The following is a 22,570-nucleotide window of genomic DNA, read 5'->3' on the forward strand; positions in this document are numbered from 1 at the left end:
AACAGCAGCTTTAAAGACATGATCAGCAGTGTAAACTCATGCTTGTTGAATAGGAAATCTAGCCAAGTATGCGAGACTAGCCGAAATAATTTTTCAAAGCCTTCTCAGTTCGAAGATACCATTTATAAAAAGAACTGAAAATTGATCATAAAAATATTTTGAAACAAAACTTCGAATTGGTTCGAAATTGGTTGAATTGTAGCCTACATTCGCCCAGTCCAGGTTTACAAAGCTAACAGCTAGGTAACAATCTGCCACCTCGCCTTTTTGTTTAGAGCTGGCAATAACAACACATGGTTCAGTACAAGTTGTTTCTTTAAGAACTACTGTATGGTATGGCCTGGTACAGACGAAAATACTGACTTGCGATGAAGTTGCTGCCACAGCTACTAGCAGACACCAATTGAAAACGAGTGTGCTTGTTTTATTCCCCTCTTGAGTTAACATTGTTTATTTGCATCCACTCAGTTTTCAACACTTGCAGCAGTTGTTGGAATCGGCTTTTCATGTTCAGGCTGATAGAAAAAGTTTTGCAATCCTAATAAAATAAAGAAATAAAACAGAGTAACCTTAGCGGGTTTAACCTACTTTTTTACACAACCGAAGTTAAACCCGCTAAGGTTAGCCTACTCAGTTTTATTTCTCTATGGTTCAACAAAGCAAACTCTCTACCAAAGCTTTATCAATCACTAGGGCACAACCAATTTTTTGACCTAAAAACTTGAAATTTTGACTTTATAATTTACAAATTTTGACCTAACTTTGACCATTAACTTTTTGCATTTGCAACCCAAATGCGAAATACAAAGTATATTAGAAATCAAACCGTTATGTAAGCATATTTTCTTTTTCTAATGAAATAAAAGAAAAATGTGGAAGACTCAACGACATCACAGCTAACGAACAGGTAATGAAAGTAACTCGAAAAACTGCAAAGGATAAATATGGAGTGTCTTTAAATATCCCGAAATTACTGAGAGGGTTCTGCAGTATTATACTTCAACATCAAGTAATGTGTCACATTATCGCCTTTGAAGTTACTGTCTTCTGTCATTCACCTTTAGGTGTTGAGGTATAGCCTACTCAGAAGCGTAATCAAGCAGTGTAGGCTACTACGAACTTTAGAAAAATTTGATTGTTTAACCTTAGGCATAATTATAGGCTAGCTAAAGACAAATTTGAGAACATCAGTAAACTAAAGCTCAATATTATATATTTCCCACCGCATAATTTACTCGCAATCATTCTCGTATCATTTGTTCAGTTTGTGCTTTTCAGTCCATAGGGGAAGATGAAGACAGCCTCTACGTGGCCTTCCCTACAAGTAACTTCGACCAGAGCTAACAAGCACTAGAAGTGAAACCAATGTCTTCACCACGTCACACGACAACCGTACCTACTCTAACGCCTAGCCAGCCCTTTTTAGGGCTTGCTCTAACGGTGATCTCGGCCAATATCGAAGGGTTTTCTTCAGCAAAATCAGCCGTCCTTGCTGAACTCTGCAAGCAACATCAATGCAATGTCCTCTGCCTACAGGAAACCCACCGAAGTGCTACACACCACAGGCCAAGAATACCCGGAATGGACCTCGTCAACGAAATCCCTCATGGGAAACATGGCAGTGCTATGTACGTAAGATCTGGATCACGCATTAACTCAGTTTCGTCCGATGATAGCAATAGCACCGAATGCCTGACTCTCCACCTCGATGGAATAGACGTAACATCTGTCTATAAGCCCCCAAATGAACCCTTCATACCAAACGATCTGATGGTGCAAAATGGCAGTACGCCTGGCTTGTTTATTGGTGATTTCAACAGCCACAGCTCGAGCTGGGGCTATAGAAACACCACTAAGGATGGAGAAGCTGTTGAAAAATGGGCTGACGATAATAACTTGCAGCTCATACATGACCCTAAGTTGCCCCCTTCCTTTAACAGCGGAAGATGGAAACGAGGCTCAAACCCGGACCTCATCTTTGCAAGTGACTCCATCACTATGGGCTGTGTGAAGCACATATTGGATCCAATCCCACATACTCAACATCGCCCAATCCGCCTCCGAATCAAGGCAGTTGTTACTCCAAAGGATGTCCCATATCAACGACGATACAACTTTCGAAAAGCTAACTGGAAGGGATTTACTTCAGATCTGGACTTCCACATCGCCAATTTACACACGTCATCAGATAAATACCCTGACTTCATAGAAGCTGTACGAAGAGCGTCAAGAAAAAACATTCCTAGAGGCTGTAGGACACGTTACATCCCTGGTCTGAATTCAGACTCAGCAGACCTCTATGAAGACTATAAAGAAAAGTTCCAATCAGATCCTTTCTCTCACTCTACAGTTGAAGCAGGAGAAAACGTGATGGCAGCTATCGCCAGCGAAAAGAGAAGAATGTGGCAAGATATGATCGAATCCACAGATCTGTCTCATAGCAGTCGGAAAGCCTGGAAAACAATTAAATTGCTGTCGGCCGACTACACTAAACCAGACCACCACTACACTGTATCTGCCAATCAAATTGCCCATCAACTCCTTCTAAATGGCAAAAGCAAAAATAACATGAAAAAGCAGTCTAAACCCCGGCTAATAAGACCTCAAAATGAACGCAACCCTCGTCTAACATCTCCTTTCTCAATTGAAGAACTGAAGAAGGGCATTGAATTTCTGAAACAAGGTAAATCTGCTGGATTAGATGGAATTCGGACTGAACAAATTAAACATTTTGGTTCAATCGCTCTGGGATGGCTGCTAAAGTTTTACAACAACTGCCTCAGCTCTTGCCAAATTCCTAAGCTATGGAGAAAAGCCAAAATTATTGCATTGTTGAAACCAGGAAAAGACCCAACTGACCCTAAAAGCTTTCGTCCTATATCTTTGCTGTGTCATTTGTTCAAGTTGTTTGAACGGCTGATACTAAACCGATTGCAACCTCTCATAGAAGACCAACTCATTAATGAACAAGCAGGTTTCCGACCTGGTAAATCCTGCACAGGACAACTCTTGAATCTAACACAGCACATAGAGAATGGGTTTGAAGAGGGTTCCGTCACTGGAGCCGTCTTTGTAGATCTATCTGCAGCGTATGACACTGTCAACCATCGTCTCCTTATATCAAAGATCCTCAATATCACCGAGAACTTTCGATTCACTAAGCTGATACAATCATTGCTTAGCAATCGCCGTTTCTATGTTTATTTTTGTGGCAAAAATAGCAGATGGAGACAGCAGAAAAATGGTCTACCACAAGGAAGTGTTTTAGCCCCCATCTTGTACAACATTTATACAAACGACCAACCAATCCATCCTGGTACAAGAAGCTTCATATACGCTGACGATTTGTGTATAACAACACAACACAAACACTTCACTTCCGCGGAAACAGTACTCAGTGATGCTCTGGATGGGCTGACGACATACTACACGGACAACCACCTGCGTGCCAACCCCAATAAAACCCAAGTCTGCGCATTCCACCTTAGATCCCGGGATGCATCACGCCAACTAAACATTTCCTGGAATGGAACCAAACTGGCACACTGTATCAATCCCACATACCTCGGTGTCAAATTAGATAGGTCCCTCACATACAAATCCCATATCGAAAAAGTAAGAGCTAAGGTGGCTTCTAGAAATAATATTTTGCAAAAACTCGGAAACTCTGATTGGGGTGCCCTCCCTGACACAATACGGTCAACTGCTTTAGCCTTATGCTATTCGGTTGCAGAATATGCTTGCCCAGTGTGGGAACGCTCAGCACATGCCAAGAAAATTGACCCCATATTGAACCAAAGCTGCCGTCTGATTACAGGTTGTCTCAAACCAACCAACATCACGTCGCTGCACATTCTGTCTGGAATTGCTCCCCCCAACATCAGAAGAAGCGTGACCAGCAGAAAGGAAAGATCTTGTCAGGACATAGATTTGAGACACCCACTGTATGGCCAAACTCCAGCACACCTCTTCTATTCCTGATTTATGTAAATGACTTTCCTAACTGCCTTCAACACGGAACTGCAATTATGTTTGCAGATGACACCACCATTATATATAAAAATAAAACCGTTTCTGCTGTATATGATATTGCAAATCAAGAGCTTGTATGCATAGATCAATGGCTATCAACAAATCGATTGTCTCTAAATGTCACCAAAACCAAACATATATTATTTTCAAGTCAAGGAAGCAAGACACTATCATGCAACCCACCCTTAAATATTCGAAAAAACAACATAGAGCAAGTTGCCTCAATAAAGTTTCTGGGAATAATTGTAAACGAGCATTTGTCATGGAAATCTCATATGGAAATCTTGCTTCAAAAAATAAGATCAACACTCTGCGTGACAAAAAAAATTAAGTCTTTCCTAAACAAACAAGCACTTCTCTCCATTTACCATTCTCTAGTTGAGAGTCAGATATTATATTGTATCTCAACATGGTGTCATGAAAACAAAACTACATTGAAAAAGCTACAACGTACATGCAATAACTTTCTTCGTACTGTATTTAACATTGACCGCAGAGAAAGCGTAAAAGATGTAATGGAACTCAATAATTTAAAATCAATTAACCACATGAAAACTACAGAGATTGCAACTTTCATGTTTAAATATTCAAAAAGGCTACTTCCCACAACATTCAATGATATAATTATGTGTAAACAATCAAGTAGCCTAACAACAAGAAGTAATTCTCCTTATATTCCGATATATTGTAGAATTAACACTTGCAAACAATCAATACGGTACATGGGGCCAACAGTTTGGAACAAGCTTCCCCCTACTATAAGAAATGAATGCAAAACTGTAAAAGGCTTTAAATCAAAAATGAACAAGCTAAATCTTTCTTAAAATGATCCTATCTAAGTATTAGGCTACATGCACCAAACATACTAATATATATATATATATATATTTTTTTTTTTTTTTTTTTTGCCCAGAAATGATAGGCCAATGTGTGTAGATTCATTAGCAAAATAGTAAGGTTGTAAGTACTCCTACTGGTCTTCTGGTTCTTGTGTTTTTTTGTCCACAGAAGTTCTACAGAATCTTCAGAAGTTTTTCCATCCTCTTCGACCAATCGCCATCTTTCGTTGAAGCGGTGGCCATGTGCTCCAACCAGTTGTTTTTTATATCAATATCTTGGACTGGATCGTCATGCTATTGTCTGATTATTTATCTATTTTTCTAACATGCCAAATTGGATTTCTTTATCACTTTTGTTATGGTTTAACGTGTAAAACATATACACGGTAACCCAAATTTATCATATTACTGTGACATGCCACTACTACATCCCAGCTGGCGATGCCTGTCGTTCTTGCATTAATTCAACGTTTGCTAACGTTGGATCAGTGTGGAAGTGACGAGTTTAGCTGACTGGGGTTTAAAATTATCGCTTTATCAACGCAACTTTTATCAAAGCACGCTTGATATCTTCAAGACATAACTTTCCCTGGGTAAAATTGAATTTCCGAAAGATGATGATGTTGTTTTCGCTAGTTTGTTTTATTTGTTTTCGTCATTGTTTTCAGTGTCGTCAAGTTATAGCCTATCTATTTTGTGAGTCGTGCAAGGCCTATGGTGCGTTGCGCTTGAAATGGCTTTGCCCGTGGTAGGATTTCTTTGTGGGGTTTTCTTTGCCTGCCTTGCTCTTCTTGCTATGAGCTAAACGCATCAAGACGTGTTCCCCTTAAGACCATCAGCACTCTTGATAACGCACCATGGCCGATCTTCATAGCAACTGTCCATACAAATCTTCAATATATCAGCTAAAGTTATGTAGGCTAATAAAGTTGTAGCCTATATATGTTTTGTTACATTTTTTATTTTTTTTTTCCCTTTATATCTTAAATTTTTCTGAAGGTGTTGCGACCGTGCCAAATTTTTTTCAACTCAATAACTTACTTCGGTCACAAGCACGTTTTAACGTTCGCGTTTTGTCGCTTCTACCTTTTTCTCGACCTTTGCTATGTTGACGTGTATTGTTTTGATATGATGGTCAGAAATAAAAAAAACAACTGAACTGAACTGAACTGAAGTCAAGAAAAAGTTTCCTTGCTTCAGTTGTCCCATTAGGTCATGACGATGTCGCCGCCAATGTGCGGGTTCAACTATGGCAGGAGGGACTGGCAGCCGGACCGACATTGGCCAATATGGAGCTCACACCCATGGAGAGCCTTCCTCCCGGAAAACGTGAACCGTGGAAGTATTGGCGATGCCTCAACCGCTTAAGAACTGGTATTGGCAGGTGTAAAACCTCGATGAGACACTGGGGGTATTCCATGGGGAGCACAAGTTGCAAATGCGGACAGGAGCAAACGATGCAACATCTACTCGAATGCCCTGACCTAAAAGCAAGGTGCTCTGCACAGGATTTGGCCGAGTTCAACGATAGAGCAAGAGCCTGTGCGTGATGCTCTGGGCTACGGCCGTGTGACACACGATGAAGAAGAAGTCCATAGTGTCGTTACAGTTAAAGTGCATAGCCAAATTTATCTTACGATTTTTCATTTTATGTATTGCAGATTTAATTCCTGATGAGGACACACGTACGTGTCGAAAACGTTTGAGTTTATTTTATTTAATTATGTTATATTTTGTGTGAAATAAAGTATGCTAAACCCGCTAAAGTTACTATGTTTTATTTCTCTATGGTTCAACAAAGCAAACTCTCTACCAAAGCTTTATATGTATAATGGTGCTAAAACTCAATACTATATGTATAATGGTGTTAAAACTCAATACTATATGTATAATGGTGTTAAAACTCAATACTATATGTATAATGGTGCTAAAACTCAATACTATATGTATAATGGTATGAGTATTCACCTAACCAAGAACAAAGACCACGTTACCTGCATTCCACGCCTAGCCTACTGTAGAACTTTGACGCGAAATTAACACCTACTTAATATTCAATCGTTAGTAGTGGGCGAAACAAGATTATTAGCCTACCTCAGAAATTGCAACAAATGGATCATTACATCAGAATAGCAACAGAAATTGCAACAAAAAATCAAAATCTGTGTAGTTTTAATAAAATATCAATAGACAGAAGAAAAACTACGTTAAAAGAAAATTTTGACCTAACCATGAAATTTGACTTTTTTTTACTTAATAACTTTGAAACCTCTCTTCGTGTCAGCCTAAAATTTAGTTTATGGACGTTTTATAAACTTTGAACAAGGCAGAAAAATTTTGACTTTATTGACTTTTGGTTGCCCTATTTATCACCAGTAAAATAAACTTTAAACACTCCAACGTACCCACCCGCTCCAGCTTAGCTCCGGCTACTTTTCTCAAGTCCGGCTTCGGGTCAGAGGGGATAGTGGCTCCTTCACGAAGCTGGACGTATGTATGTGTGGTTGAGATGAATTTCATAACCGTGAATAAATGTAATCTTATATTTCATTGTGGTATTGCAGTAATGCAAGAATGCACAATTACGTATGTTGGCTGTAACATTGGTCTTACATGTATACGCAAAATTGGAAATGGGTACAAAGAAGCCCTTCAAAAAAATCTTTATTATCTTAAAAACCATAGCATATACTAGCCTACATCAGGTGCACAAAAAACATAGCTTAAATTGAAATCAACCAAAATGTTTACTCCTAAATGAATCCTTTGAAAGGATGGCAAGCATTGATTGGTTAATCCTCAGACTGGAAAAAAATCTCTTTGAGTGATTTATTCTGGCAGTTTCGCATACTTGTAGACTGTAGAGCAGTGGTTCCCAACCTGGGGTTCGCGGACCCCTTGGGGGTCCGTGAGAAAGCATTTGGAGGTCCGTGATTACCTTGATGAATTTTTGAAAAAAAACTTTGTTCTATATGCACGGATGGAGCACCAGCTATGATCGGGAACAAATCCTGATTTGCTGCTTTAGTAAAAAACGAAGCTCCTCGCGTGGTTGTTAACCTACCCATTGCTTCTCGCACAGGTAGCCTACGCCTTAGCAACAAAAACTTTACCAGCAAGTCTCAAAGAAATTCTGACAAATTTCGTGAAAGTCGTTAATTTCATCAAAAGCAGAGCTGTAAACCACCGTACTTTTACAGCGCTCTGTCAAAAAGTAAGGTCAGATTACGAAGTACTTTTGTATCATTCTGAGGTACGTTGGTTATCTAGAGAAGTTTTAAAACGACTGCAGCAGCTAAAAAATGAGGTATCAACTCTTTTGAAAGCAAAAGGAAGTCCCCTCTCAAAAACGTTTGAGCGTAAAAGTTTTCTACACGGCATGGCCTATTTAGCCGATATTTTCGATCATATTAACAATGTCAATCGTGGCATTCAAGGACCAGGTGTAACAATAATTGATGCAGCTGAAAAACTGAAAGCGTTTTTAGCCAAATTGCCGGTTTGGGAACGCAGATTGGAAGCAGGTAATTACGCTAACTTTCCAATGTTAGAAGATCTTATCTTGATAGGTGAAACTCAAAGAAATGTACTCTTTTGATCTCTCTTAGAGAAAAATTTTGCGCACACTTGGAAACCCTGCAAATCTCATTTCAACGTTATTTTAATGTAGAACACCTGCCGAACGAAGTTGAAACATGGATTCGAAATCCTTTTCTTTTTAACTTGAACAACATTAACGATGACGGTCTCAGTAAAGATGACCTGATTGATTTGAGATCAAAAGAGTTATTACGCATTGAATTTCATTCAAAAACTGTGGAAGAATTTTGGTGTTCACAACTGCAAACCTACCCATTCTTGACAAAGCAAGCGATTATTGTTTTGTTACCATTCATAACCACTTACCTTTACGAGGCAGGATTCTCAGCTCTTGTTACAATAAAAACTAAACATCGAAATAGCCTGGACGTTGAAGATGACATTCGTGTTGCATTGTCAAAAACTCAAACACAGTTCAGTCGTTTAGTTCAGGAAAGGCAACAACAGCCATCTCATTAAATTTGCTTACGTTGAACAAAGTTTCGGCATGGCACTTTGGGTCACCTTAATATTCAAATACTGCTGACATTTCTTGAACAAATCATTCATTTTCTTATTTGAGCAACTGTTTAACCTGATATTTGCCGCAAGAGTCATAGCGGCAATGCAATATGACACAGTACAGTAGTTGAGTAGCATAATTATTACAATAGTCAATAGTATGTTAATTGAGTTTCAGGCAAAATTTAGGTAGGGGTCCGCAGAAATAATAATTTGTCTAAAGGGGTCCGTGACAACAAAAAGGTTGGGAACCACTGCTGTAGAGGCTTTGAACCACTGACGCAGGCCTGGCCACCGAAAGCGACAGAGTGGAGTTTCCTATAGTTGTTCATTATTGTACTAGCAATTATTCCATCCACTACGTGTCGCTGAATGTTAAACAATCCTTATTACGCGTTGCTCATTGCTCAAGCGCACACCCCGAGAGTCGAACCAGCGCCACTTGATCTTGAAATTGCCATAAAGCACTTTTTTCAAGAGTGCCTGGTTATCGCTTCACTGCTTGATGAGAGTGATGTACCAACAACCAGGGCTGTTGAGAGCATAACTTGGTTCAGTTTGTTGTTAACTTGTTTAACTTTGTTGAGAGCATGAAAGAAAACGCACCATAGGCCTATCTAACAAATACGAGATGGTTACTTCAAGTTCCCGCTTCATGGAATGGTTATACGGGCAATTAAAATTATCTCTGGTAGGCTACAAAAGTAGCCTACTCCATGGAGAACATTGTCAACGCCACTGCCAACAACCGCTTCGTTAAAACATTGATTACATGATGTAGGCTAGATATCAACAAAGGCGGACATTCCTTTGCCGGAACATCCTGCCTCCGGCCTCCAGCCAAAATCTTGCTTTTATGAACAAAAACAAAATTAAACTGAAATTCTCGTCAACGTGCATGCATGCTTCGCTTATCACATGCGTGCAGCAACGACTCCACACAGTAAAAGATAAAAGTGGTCCCATACTTGATGCAAGTGTCGGGTATGAAAAGATAAGGTTCTCATTATACTAAAGCCTTCGGCACTAAGAAGAGTAGGGTGGCCAGTTCCTTTCTCTCGGCCGCTTTTCCTTCAGCAACTACGCCCATCCAATTTACTACTCCCTGGGTAGAGATGAGCGGTATTTTTAACATCCAGCTGAAGCCGAGAGTCGAACCAGGTTCAGGGGCGCCGGAACAATTTTTGACTGGGGGGGGCAGGATTTTGAAAAAAGGGCACTTTTGTTGCTGAAAGGCCTTTTTTAAGGCTTTAATATAAAATATAACGATAATGCTCATCTATCAGCTCACTATCGAGTAGTGATACAAGTGTCCGGTGTACAAAGAAGGTAATGATCGATGCTATGTTATAATGATGTAACCTACTGTCTACCGCACATAACCTGCTGTCTACTGTCTACAGTTGACTACCGCAGAATTTTATGCCGTGAATAGAATTTTGTGGCAAAATGAAAAATTATAGGCTAAAAACGAATAGCAAATATTGTTACATTGCAAAATGCGTAGTAGCTTACATGACTTCAAAAGGGCAACATTGCCCCCCTGACCCTCCATCCACACAAAAATTGAGGGCAGGGGACATCCGCTTCCCCTGCCCCCCCCCTGCTTCCGGCGCCCCTGACCAGGTTTGCATAATTGGAAAACCAACGTCTTATCCGTTGCGCCATCCCACCGCCACACAGTAGATGATTAAATTATAAGCAGTCGAAGTGAACCAGTGGCCTTGTTGCATCTATCAACTGCGTTACCTGCACTTGAAAACACTGATAGTGATAGGCTACTATATCTTCAACAGCTGATAGGCTCTATAGGCTATTCATAGGCACAATTTTCTGTCTACTCTACATATGGGCCTCGACCTAAAAGTTTAGGTTGAATGAACGCGTGGTCTACATTTACGAGAGGCCTATGTTTACTGACTTAAAAAATATGTTTTGTAATTCTGAATCTTAAGGCTTGAACACTCTGGCCATTGGGTCATAAAAGGATTGTAGACTGCTCTGAGACATTTGCTTGCACTATGGGTTTCAAAATGTTTACGTTTCTGCAAAGAGTTCACAGAACAAAGAATGCCTAAAGCAAACCATAATCAAATATTTGCATTGCTTTGTTTAAACAGTTACCCGCGTAATGCTTAGAGAACATGCAGGAATCTCAATCATTAATAAAAAAAATCATCTATTTCTTTATGTGTGGCAGGTAGGTTATTGGGTAACGCCTAGTTTGTCGATAAATGTTGGAACAAATGCATAAAATGTTGGAAACACGAAATTTTGTAATCAATTGATTCGAGACACCAGTTATTCCGATGGTGTGGGTTCGAATCCCATCGTTGACACTATGTTAACAAACAGAAATCACAGATTGCTTAGTCGAAACCAGTGGCGTAACCAGGAAAAAAAATTGAGGGGGGGGCCAAATACTTGATGAATTGAAGAGAACGACAAAGTGTTTAATTTTTGAGACATCGCCACCTGATGTGCAGTGGTGTATCCTGGTGGCTTGAGCAAGGGGAAGCAATGAAGCTGGTGGGGGTTAGAGCGTGCCGAAGGCACGCGTATTCTAGGGGGGTCCGGGGCATGCTTCCCCGGAAAATTTTTGCAAAATTACACTTAAATAATGGATTATAGCGCTTTCTGGAAACACTTTTAGGATAATATTTGTATGAAATTTATTAGCAGATAAACAGCTATTAACTTATTAAAGGTAGCTCTTACACACGAACGGGCAAAATCTGCGGCTAAAATTAGAGAACACCAAAAACTCAGCTACACAAAAACCCAACAGAGTAAACCATTCTGAAATTGCTTCCACAAATTAGTCAAAAGAAACGTAAATCAGGTAAATTTTGCGCGATTTATGATTTGCAAAATTTATTGGTGTCTTTCTGTGTGTCTAAAACAAGTCCTTGGGGTGTTGATAGCCAGATGTCTTGGAAAACGTTATAAATTTCTACAAATTTTATTATATTTTCAACAAAGGGCTCAACTTCGGAATCCAAACTTTGAAAATTTTGGGGGGCCATGGCCCCTTTCGCCCCCCCCTGGCTACGCCTATGGTCGAAACGTGTGAACTGTTGGCTGTAAGGTGCTGGTTAGATAATAATGTTATTGCCGCTCTACAATTATTGCTTTTAGCGACAGGGCTCATGTTTAATTTGTTTAATTTTGCATCAGATTTACGATGTCACCACATCATTACGCAACTCACCTTCACTGCATTATGCAAGAAAGAACGCAATTGGCACCGTTTTTAAAGTCCGTGAAATGACCCGACCTAGATGTTGGTCGGGTCATATCACGGTTCTGATGTTGGTCGATCTAAAATCCACCAACATCAGAACCGAAGGAAAAATCCCACGGGTCACTGAGCTGGCGTAGGCCACAGAGAGATGTAATTTAGCCTATTAAAAACATTTTATTGTCGTTGTTTTTTTATCCCTTTTTTATTCTTGCCGTTTTTTACATTAGTTATTTCCAATCGTTTCATACATTTTTTTAAATCACGGTACCGTGCAACTGTTTTTTATTAATCATAATAAAGAAGTGAAAAAAAACTGTTAAACTATGGCTGCTGAATAATTCATTATAAATTAGTTTGGTGTAGTTTTGACTTGTTTCTGCTGTTTCTGAAGTGCTACTAGCATGGATGAGGATGAAGACTGTTAGGATGATAAATCCTGACCATGTTAACAGTCAAATAATAATAGCAATCATGTTTTATTTTGCGTCTAGTGAGACAACATACAGTAGGCTACACTGCGATCACAGATGCGATAGAACAGACACGAAGAAGCAGCGAAGAGACATTTGTCTTCGAGTCAGCTGCTCCCCTTATTTTGTCTTGCCATTTAGTGTCTTTGCTGAGACACAGCCGCGTGCTCTGCCCCAGGTAGCAATAGTCGGCGTGCAGCTGGCGTAATCAGGGCGGCGAGCGCTCACATTGGCGACATCGAAAATCGTTAGCTGTAGGACAGCGCCTCACTGGCGAATATCGTCATGATTTTTTTTCTTTAAAGTCATGACGATATTCGCCAGTCAGGCGCTGTCCTACAGCTAACGATTTTCGATGTCGCCAATGTGAGCGTTTTCTGCTAGCTCTGCGCCGTCGACTTTCGAGCGAGAGACGCGCTTTCGATTTTCGCTCGCTTTCCGCTGGCAACGCGCCGTCGAGTTTCGTCAGATGGTGTTGGTTTCCTACGAAAGGCCGAGCTTCGCGCTTGATTAGAAAAATTTCGTCATCATACCGTTTAGTTGCGCTTGATTGAAGTCACGTGCCATTTCAAACACGCGGTTGATTTGATTTGAAGAGACTGTTTGTCTGATTAATTGTCTTTTGCGCTTGCTCAGTTATTGGGTAGACTGCTTTACAATAAAGCTTACTTTGCACTTAGTTTGCTGTACCCGGTTACGCCTACAGCATGTAAGAAAGTGTCGAAAGAGGGAACTGTGTCCTAGTTTATTGTGTTTTAACCTTAATTAGCCTACATGAAGATTTAAGCAAGCTAACAAACGCTCTCTTTTTGATCTGGAAGAAAAGTTAGAAGCAGATGCGGATGTTTTGGCAGCTATTGTAAGTCACTGTACTCATTTGTTATACACTTTTCTGCCACAAGCTACATGTGCGGTAGGCCATGTCGGAATAGGTACATGCAATCACATTCCGACATGGCTACACCAGTCTTATGTCATGCAACAACCGATCAGTTAAATTCTAACATGACGTGTTGACAAAATATTTGTTATTGCACCTATAAAGTAACTGTTGTCATATTAGTTACATGTTTGTTTTCGCTTTGCAGGTGGTAACTACAGTAAATCATACTCAAATAAGATTAGAACCTCCCACACAGCAACCCCCGTCATTTTTACATTGATGTGACGTCTGCGGACATTGAACCAATGTAAAAATGACAGATTTTGCTGTCTGGGCTTTTAATTATTCAACTGCTCAGTTTCAATTTTTAAAACTGGTTTGTTTTGCTCTAAACGCTTCCACATACATTTTGTGTGCAGAAATACTTTAGTTTGTAAAATAGAATCATGTTTATTAAACCAATTTATGATGATTTTTAAAGAATAACCTAACGATTAACCAATATATAGAACGTGTGGTTGTTTGGTTTGAGTTCACGATCTAGACTTCGCTTGTTACCTTGTTCAGTTCTAAACTGACTATTGAGTAACGCGGGGATGTTCATTTAACAGCGATGGAAAATAACGGTTGGAGGAAATGATTGTACGGAAACTGTGTGGAGAGTTATGCGACTTTTAATGAATGACGATCTGGCCGCTCAGTTTACGGTAATTGAAGTGGAAAAAACGAAAAAACTGCCTTTCTTGATCTGAAAATAAAAAAGTGTTATTTGGTAAGTTTGTATTTATATAATTGTATATTTAAGTAGTTTTACGAGCTACCGTCAGTAATAAGTGCTGCAATGCTATTGCTAACACCATGCGTACTACAGTCTACAATACGATGGTGGAAAATGCCAGGCTTCTTTGTTTTTATGAATGGAAGTTAAATATAAATCAAATCAACTGAGGATTGACAAATTGGAAGATTTATCAAGGAATGGAATTTTTTTCTGTAATATAAACGTTAAAATGTGACAACGTCCTGTAATATATCAGTTTCTACTATTTAGCCCTGCCTTCCAAATATCACATGCGTGATTGTTGTTGCAGGATAAAACACGGGTTTCAGCAGCACCTTATCACAAAAGATGTTTCAATAATGCTGAGTATTATCACTGATGAATTATATTAAACCCTCTCCCCCACCGATGTGACGCTAACTTAACGCTTTACATACCACCCCCCCCCCCCGTCGCAAGCGTTACGTAATATTTGAACGTTCCCTAATTACAATTTTTTTTATTACCAACCGTCTTGCTACGTCATAGGGGGGTTTATACAGTACATTTAATTGTAATGAACCCCACTTATGTCCTCATGCAGGTTAAGGACACTTGCCATCGGTTCGATCCCTAATAATGAGTTAGTAGTGTAATTAAGTTGTTGTTGTGAGCGAAATTGTTTTCACAGAGAGCTCATATTGTATTATTACAGATGTGATTCGAAGGCAAGCCAAGGCGACGGACAAAGTTTTCAAATCTGCAGTGAAGCGGTATTTGAAGGCGGCTGGTGACAGAAATGAAAAAAAAAAAAACCGGGCAAACAAAACTTCCGGCGCAGATAAAAATTCGGACGATACATGAACGCTATCTGTTTTTTGATTGTCTGTTGACCTTTTAGTGTTCTCTTTTAACATCTTGCTGCGAATTATCATATTTGCGTGCCTCTTTATTCGGTTTGCTTCCTTCGTACAATAGTTGTATTTGGGAAAATCTTATCCCGACAAGCTATTGCCAAACACTGTTGTGCCGTCTATGCACTAATATTAATTCTTGTGGTGAAGTCGAGTTTAATGTTATTAATCATTTAATTAATATCTTTAATGTTGTTATTCAAACGTGTTTTCGGAGGGGTGTTTTGCCGCCAGTCCTAATCCCTAACATTACCCCGAACCAAAGCTCTTTGGCGTCAAAACGACCTGTTCCCATTTTTTTTATATTTACCTAATGGATGTCGAAACGCAATAATCACTCATGATTGTTGGTATACTGCATGTATCCTACGTGGATGTTTGAATTTTGTGCTATCTGGTTTTGAAGGTTGCCAGCATGACAGCCACAACAGATGTGCAAACGAAAATGCGTTATGGTCGTCGTTCAGGTGGCCCTTCCCTATAATTGTGGTTGCCGTGCTGGCAACCTTCAAAGCCAGATAGCACAAAAAACTCATTAATTTGAATTTCTCTGCTGGCTACGTAATAATCTTTATTACATCATAGAGTACAGTGGAAGCAATAGTAGTGTTCTTGATGTTGCTGTGTATTTTCTTCCAGTGCTGTGATTTTGACGTATTGCAATACCTATCATATAATTGTGCTTATATTATTATGATACTGTCGTATGTAGTACACAATTGGTTTCTAACCGGGAGTAAATTTTACTCACCCCTACCCTAGGCCTAAGGTAAATCTTGCAAGCAAACATTTTAATCAAACTCATTATAGTTTGGAAAACCAAGAAAGTTTTTTTTAATAGAATTTTTTGATTAAAAATTATTGTTTCGCGAAAACTGTCAAAATTCACTTAACAGCTGCTGGGCTTTTACAAATAATCTCATGTTTATAGTCTTTACCTTTGCTCTCACATGGCTTGGACTTGTAAATTGTTCTGTTATTTGTATTACAAATGATCATAAAAACCGCCATTCATTATTACTGAAACATTTTTTAGCATTGTGTTACGAAAATGGAGCTGTGGTAAGACAGTGTATTAAAAATCTTCATTGTTTTTGTTATTTTACATTCTTGAATTGCGTCTCGCTTTTACCACAAGAAGACAATTAAAACACGAAATGCTTCAAAAAGTTTTAGTGTTTTGTTTTGATAATTTCGCAAACAACAGCTGCTGCTGGTGGCCGAAAAAAAATGGCTTCAGCAGGGCGACATTCGTCAGTCCAGCGACAGCGCGCGCAGCCGCAAAAACGTGCCAGTAAGTTTAGCGAAATTCGTTGGCGTACAGACAGCGCGCCGTTAACTAACTTGAGCGACTTTCGCGATCGAGGCGCTTACGCACAGCCGACTTTATTGTCGAATTTCGCCAGCGTTACGCCGGCTATGCGATGAGCAGATCGGTGGCGGCTGGCTGGCGATTATCGCTGGCGCGTCGCCAATAACTTCGCTAGCGTGGAGCTGGCTAGACGCCAATCTTTGCTACTTGGGGCAGCTGTGTCGGGCCCACGTCCTTGCCAACGACGTTATTTTAAATGACATTCTCAGTCAACCTCCTTTGTATTGCTTGTCTGAATCTCTTTTATCAGTTTGTTTATTTCTATCAATACTTTTTTTCATTTATTTCTGTTATTGCATATTCTTAAAAATCTCATTGGTGAATTTGCATTCTATATCGCCTGATACAAGTTAACTTATCGATTTCTTGATTATTTCAGAACAGACATTTAAGACATTTCAAAGAAATAGAATGCAAATTTTGTTTCAGCATTTAAGTTTTAGACAGATTGTTTGCGCAAAAAACGTTTTTTTTTTTTGATTAAAAAAACAACATGTTTAAAAAAACGAGCCGAAAACCGTCTTAGGCTAGCCTACTTCCCTGGGTGTGCACTGTGCAGGTTAGAAATGACGAAAACACAAATAGAAAATACGACGTTGAGCCTGTGGTTGAGCAATTATGGTATCAGCATAGGTCGCGTCTGATGCTCTTGATTTAACGATCAACACGTAGTTAATCGAGCTTGTTTTACCAGGTTACTCCAACATTTTTTGGTGCACTGTTCTACTGTAAATTACCAAGCACAAGATCAGTGGTCGAGTAGTTTCGGCTTCCGCTCTGGTGCTGGTAGATGTAGGAACGATTCCAGGTCGGTCACAGAGAAAACTTCAAAACCGGTACCGATTGTGTTCCATTTTGCATTACGCAGTGAGAATGAGTCGAGTACCGTACCGTAATAATGTGTTAAGTGACATCGTAATTTTATATAAAATAAAATACGAGCCCTGTTGCTGAAAGACCATAAGAATTGCAGAGCGACAACAAACAAAAATTTACGACTTTATAATTGCTGTACTATTAGTCTATTATGAGAATAAGAAAAAAACGTTTTGTCTTTATTACATACACTTAGATCTCGAATTGATGTGAGCAGTGTTTTCAACATCTAGCTTGTCCGAAGTTCTTATGATTGCAAACTATAAGTTAAATGCTCGTGTAGTTGATTTTTCTTTTTTATATTGGTTGTAAGGTTCAGTCGTCCCCGCATGGTTTCATCAACTGGCACACCTCCGGTTGCTTTAGGTATGTGGAGCCAACTGGTTCTTCCAACTAATTCATCTACTTTAAACTGTTAGGTTTGATGGCCGTGCTTAATTTACTTTCGTGTACGTAACCTTTAAATTTGCATCGCATGCACGTTTTAAACTTTTGTAGTTTTGCCACCTTTTCTTTTTGTTGGTTTTGTTCCCGTTCACTATTTGTAACTTTATCATTGCTGTTGTTTTCCGACAAAGAAAAATAAATTGAATTGAATAAGCGCCACATCCACTTTTCAGACAGCGTCATTTGCAGTTTTTGTAAGATAGGGATGTTTGCAGTAATTTCAGGAATGCTGTCAGCTAAAACTCCACCAAAAAGTTTGTTTTGGTAATTGGAACTTTTAATTTTGAATTCAGAACTTCCGATTCTGAATTGAAAGTTTCTGAAGGTTCTGAATCTTGACGTTTTTATAAAAAGAAAAAAATACACATAGTGTCAAATTGTTTTGTGTAGTTTTTTTTCTGCATAATTTGTTTATTCTGGTGTGTGTTTATCATGTAGTTATTTTTTTTCTTTATCTTTGAAGAACAAAGTTAAAGAACAAACTAAAGGATTTTGAAGCTGGTGAAAATATTTTCATGCTAGAAAGAAAATAACATTTTGTTTTTCCGCTCAAAGCACTAGCAGTGGAAAGCCGAGCTTTCCCATTTGGGTTTTCCCAAGCATGCGATGTTGCTTTTTTTACCAATTGTTATAAATTCCAGTGTGATAATGAAATGAATTTGAAGAATGTCTCATTGCAGCATTTCATTTGCTACATATTTTTCCTATTTTTTTTAACAAAGAATATCCGCTTTTCCGTTGTTTTTCTTACATGTTTTTGTAATTTTGAGAATAATTTAGCTCTAGTGTTGCCAGATAATGAATTCTGTCGTACAATTTAGGAAAGTTGTCACAGACAAGAAAATGTGTTTCGAAAGCACTTAAATTTAAGAGAGGAAAGATGTTTTCGAGATGCTTTGCTATTAAAAAAAGTTGGTGAAATGAAAATGCAATTTAGAAATTTTCGAAAGGGCAGAAGGAAATCCATTTGGCGGCTTGCAGCAACACTGCACAGGCTCTGTTCTAGCCTTATAGGGTCCCAGGCAATTTGGCATTGTGCACTGTGTCAAATCGTTTTTTGCACTTACGTAAGCATACATGATACACATATCTAGCGTAAGGACATAATTTTAAAATTGGTTCTCATACTTCAACTAGCTTTGAGTAACATTATAATAATCATATATCTTTCTTTTTGTTAAACAGCCATATTCAGTCATTTGAGGCAAAACTACACAATTGATTGATTGAATCTTTATCCTTGGACTGAAAAAGCTTCTTGCAAAGCTTAATCCTGGCTGTTTCGCATACTTGTAGAGGCTTTGATTCACTGACGCAGGCCCGGTCATCGAGATTGGCAGAACTATTCCATCCATTAGATGCTGCTGAATGGAGAGCAGTCAATGTGCGTTGCTCAAATGCACACCCCGAGAGTCGAACCAGTGCCGCTTGATTTTGAAGCTTCTTTGTTCCAGAAATCACGCGCTTACCAACTGAGCTATCGGGGCGGACTGAAAGTACAATATGTACGATACTATTGTATGCTAGAAGTACGATACTTTTTGCCTATTTTCTTAGTAGCTCAATATCTGCATCATAGATTACCACAGTAGAAGGTATTTCTTTTTTTTGAGTGTGAAAAGAATAGCTTCAGTGGCATAACCTTGGCAATTGACATATTAATAGTAACTTACTGTAGGCCTGCATGTTTTAGAATGCAGAGATAAGTTTTTTGTGGTGTATAGTCGATCTAGCCCTAGTTTTTATGATTCAGTGTGGTTTTACAGTGGGTAATTGTGCAAAAAATCAGAAATCCTGGCTTCTCAAATACAATCAAGTTCTTCTGGATCTTCGAAAACTTATTTACTTGTTGTTCCAACTGTAGCTCCGTCAAATAGTGAACAAAGCAAGAGACAAGCTGTTGGAAATCTTTTGTCTGAGAAGATTAGCAGCAACTTTTTTCAATCTCTGGAAGATGATTCACAGCCCAAAGTTTTGAAGCGAAAAGTCCCAACAATCGGTTCACTTTCAACATCCCGGTCTTCTCATCTCACTAGCAGACAGAAAGACAGCATTAATATTAGACCTTATCCTGTGCAGCCAACACAAACTACTCCCCCATCGAGTGCAGGCAGTAGCACCAGCTCAATTTCTTCAGCTTCAAATCGTCATTCAGCTGGTGCATTACTTCAGACTGTTTTACATCAGCAGGAATCTGAGGAGCAAGATTCATACGACAAAAACCAAGCTTTGATTGATGCGGTTGTTGCAAGTCATACTGAAAACAATCTACCACCTTCTGCAACCGCAACTTTAGAAGCTATTGTAAGTAGTATGAAGAGGTTTGTTTACTAGGTCACTAAATCCCTAATTGCCAAAATGTCTTTTATACATCAGTGTTTTCTTTTTATTTTATTTCCTTTCTTTAATGTGTCTCCTTTAGTCATGTGCAATTGTGCATATATTATGCAATAAAACTCTCTAACATTCTATTTTAAATACTGGCTTGAAATATCTGTATATGTACTATCTATTGATTGTTGGCAGAAGCTGTAGTTACTATATTATATACTGTAGTACCGGGTACGTATAATAACCATGGCTTCTGAAGTAGCCTACACACTGTATATCGCTCAATGTTTTTGCAAAATTTAAGGTTTCGCTTGCATTGTAAACACATGAACTCGTCACTATTAATAGTGAAAAATGGCTAAAACCAAACGCTAAACTTATGCATTGATAAAATTCTTTTTTTAGGAATCGTTGTTGTTAATTTGCACAGGCACCAAACCGATTTATTAAGGCAGTGGTTATTTGACCGACTCCGGTCTTTGAATCTGAAACACTATTTGACCGGTCATGACGTCATTATATGTGCACTTTTTTCTTTTTTTCTTTCAAAGCAAAAGACGAGAAGAGAAGAAAAAGTCCCTATATAAGTTCTAAATTCGACAATCATATTCAACTCGGTCAGTTCTTGGGCTGGTGTTCCAGAGGGAATGAGTTCGATAATATCCGGAAGCGTTTTTTTTTTTAAACTAAATTTTCACCTCACTCAATCGTTAGGCTGCTGCATTTTTGTGGTCAATTTTTAATTTCAGTAGCCTACAGCCCAATTTTTTATGTCTTTTCAAATATGAGTAATAAACTTAGAGTTTTTTTAAATTGTTGGAATTTGAAAATTTCTCTGGGTAATTTTTGTTCGTCGTAAGAGGATGTGACCGTGTTTGCCGAACGACGCATTACATTTTTGCTCTCAACAAGTTAGTTTGGTGGCTGTAAAAAGTTATATATATACTTCTTAAAAAAAACTGGTTTCATCAATGTCAAGTTTACTTTTGGCAGTGTTTTTTAGCAGGCAGTTTGGGTTGAAGTACGGTAAAATGCTTCTGGGTAGTATCTAACTCATATCATACCCTTGGGGATACCAGCCCGAGAAACATCGTAGGCGCCGCTGATTTAGTTGAATAAAACTATTCAATTTCTAACTTGTTGAGAGCAAAAATGTAATGCGTTGTTCCGTTCGGCAAACACAGTCACGTCCTCTTATGACAAACGAAAATTACCCAGAGAAATTCTCAAATTCCAACAAATTAAAAAAACTCTAACTTTATTACTCATATTTGAAAAGACATAAAAAATTGGGCTGTAGGCTACTGAAATTAAAAATTGACCACAAAAATGCAGCAGCCTAACAATTGAGTCACTTCAGGTCAAAATTTAGTTTAAAAAAAGAATGCTTCCCGGTGGTATCGAACTCACTCCCTCTGGAACACCAGCCCAAGATCTATCGTACTCGCCACTGACCGAGTTGAATATGATTATCGAATTTAGAACTTATATAGGGACTTTTTTCTTCTCTTCTCGTCTTTTGCTTTGAAAGAGAAAAATAAAAAAGTGCATGTATAATGACGTCATGACCGTTCAAATAGTGTTTCAGATTCAAAGACCGGAGCCGGTCAAATAGCCACTGCCATTTATTAATCTTAAAAATGTAGTGGATGCAATCAGTCATTTTGCCAAACTAGGCTGGAAAATATCACACTAAAAGAAAATATGACTGATGGAACAGTCAGTCATTGAGCAAACTGTTGTGCAAAACAGGTCTCATGCAAATTCTTTTGGCAGCGTTAGCGTATCCCCTTGTTTTGTGAACAAAAATTCACATAGAGAAATTTTAATCCAGCCACCACTGCCAACACCCATTTGTTTGTTTTTTGTTTATTGAGTAACTAAGTAAAACTTATTATATATATCCTTCAAAAAAGTTAAATTATTGCAAAGTGTCTCTTAACCCTTTGAAGGTCGGGGGGCTGTCATTTCAACTTTTTTGTATCAACAGTTGTATCTCTAAAACCACTGAGGCTGCGACTATGAGATTTCTTGACTTTTTCTAACTTTTATTCACCTCTATTGAGCTGAAATTTTGAGCGAATAAAGGTTATAAATTGAGAGATATAAGGCATTTCTCAGCACATCCTCTGAAATATTTCATATTCTATTGTTCAAAATTTTTCCACCAGCTGAATGAAAGCAATTAATTTGGCCCATGTCTCGTTAATCAAATGATTTAAATTGAGATTATGTAAAAAAAATTTAATCACAACATTGCAATGCATGTTTTTCATTACTCTATCAAAAAATACCAAATAA

This window comes from Aplidium turbinatum, chromosome 6, assembly GCF_918807975.1.
Source record: "Aplidium turbinatum chromosome 6, kaAplTurb1.1, whole genome shotgun sequence".
NCBI lineage: Eukaryota > Metazoa > Chordata > Ascidiacea > Aplousobranchia > Polyclinidae > Aplidium > Aplidium turbinatum.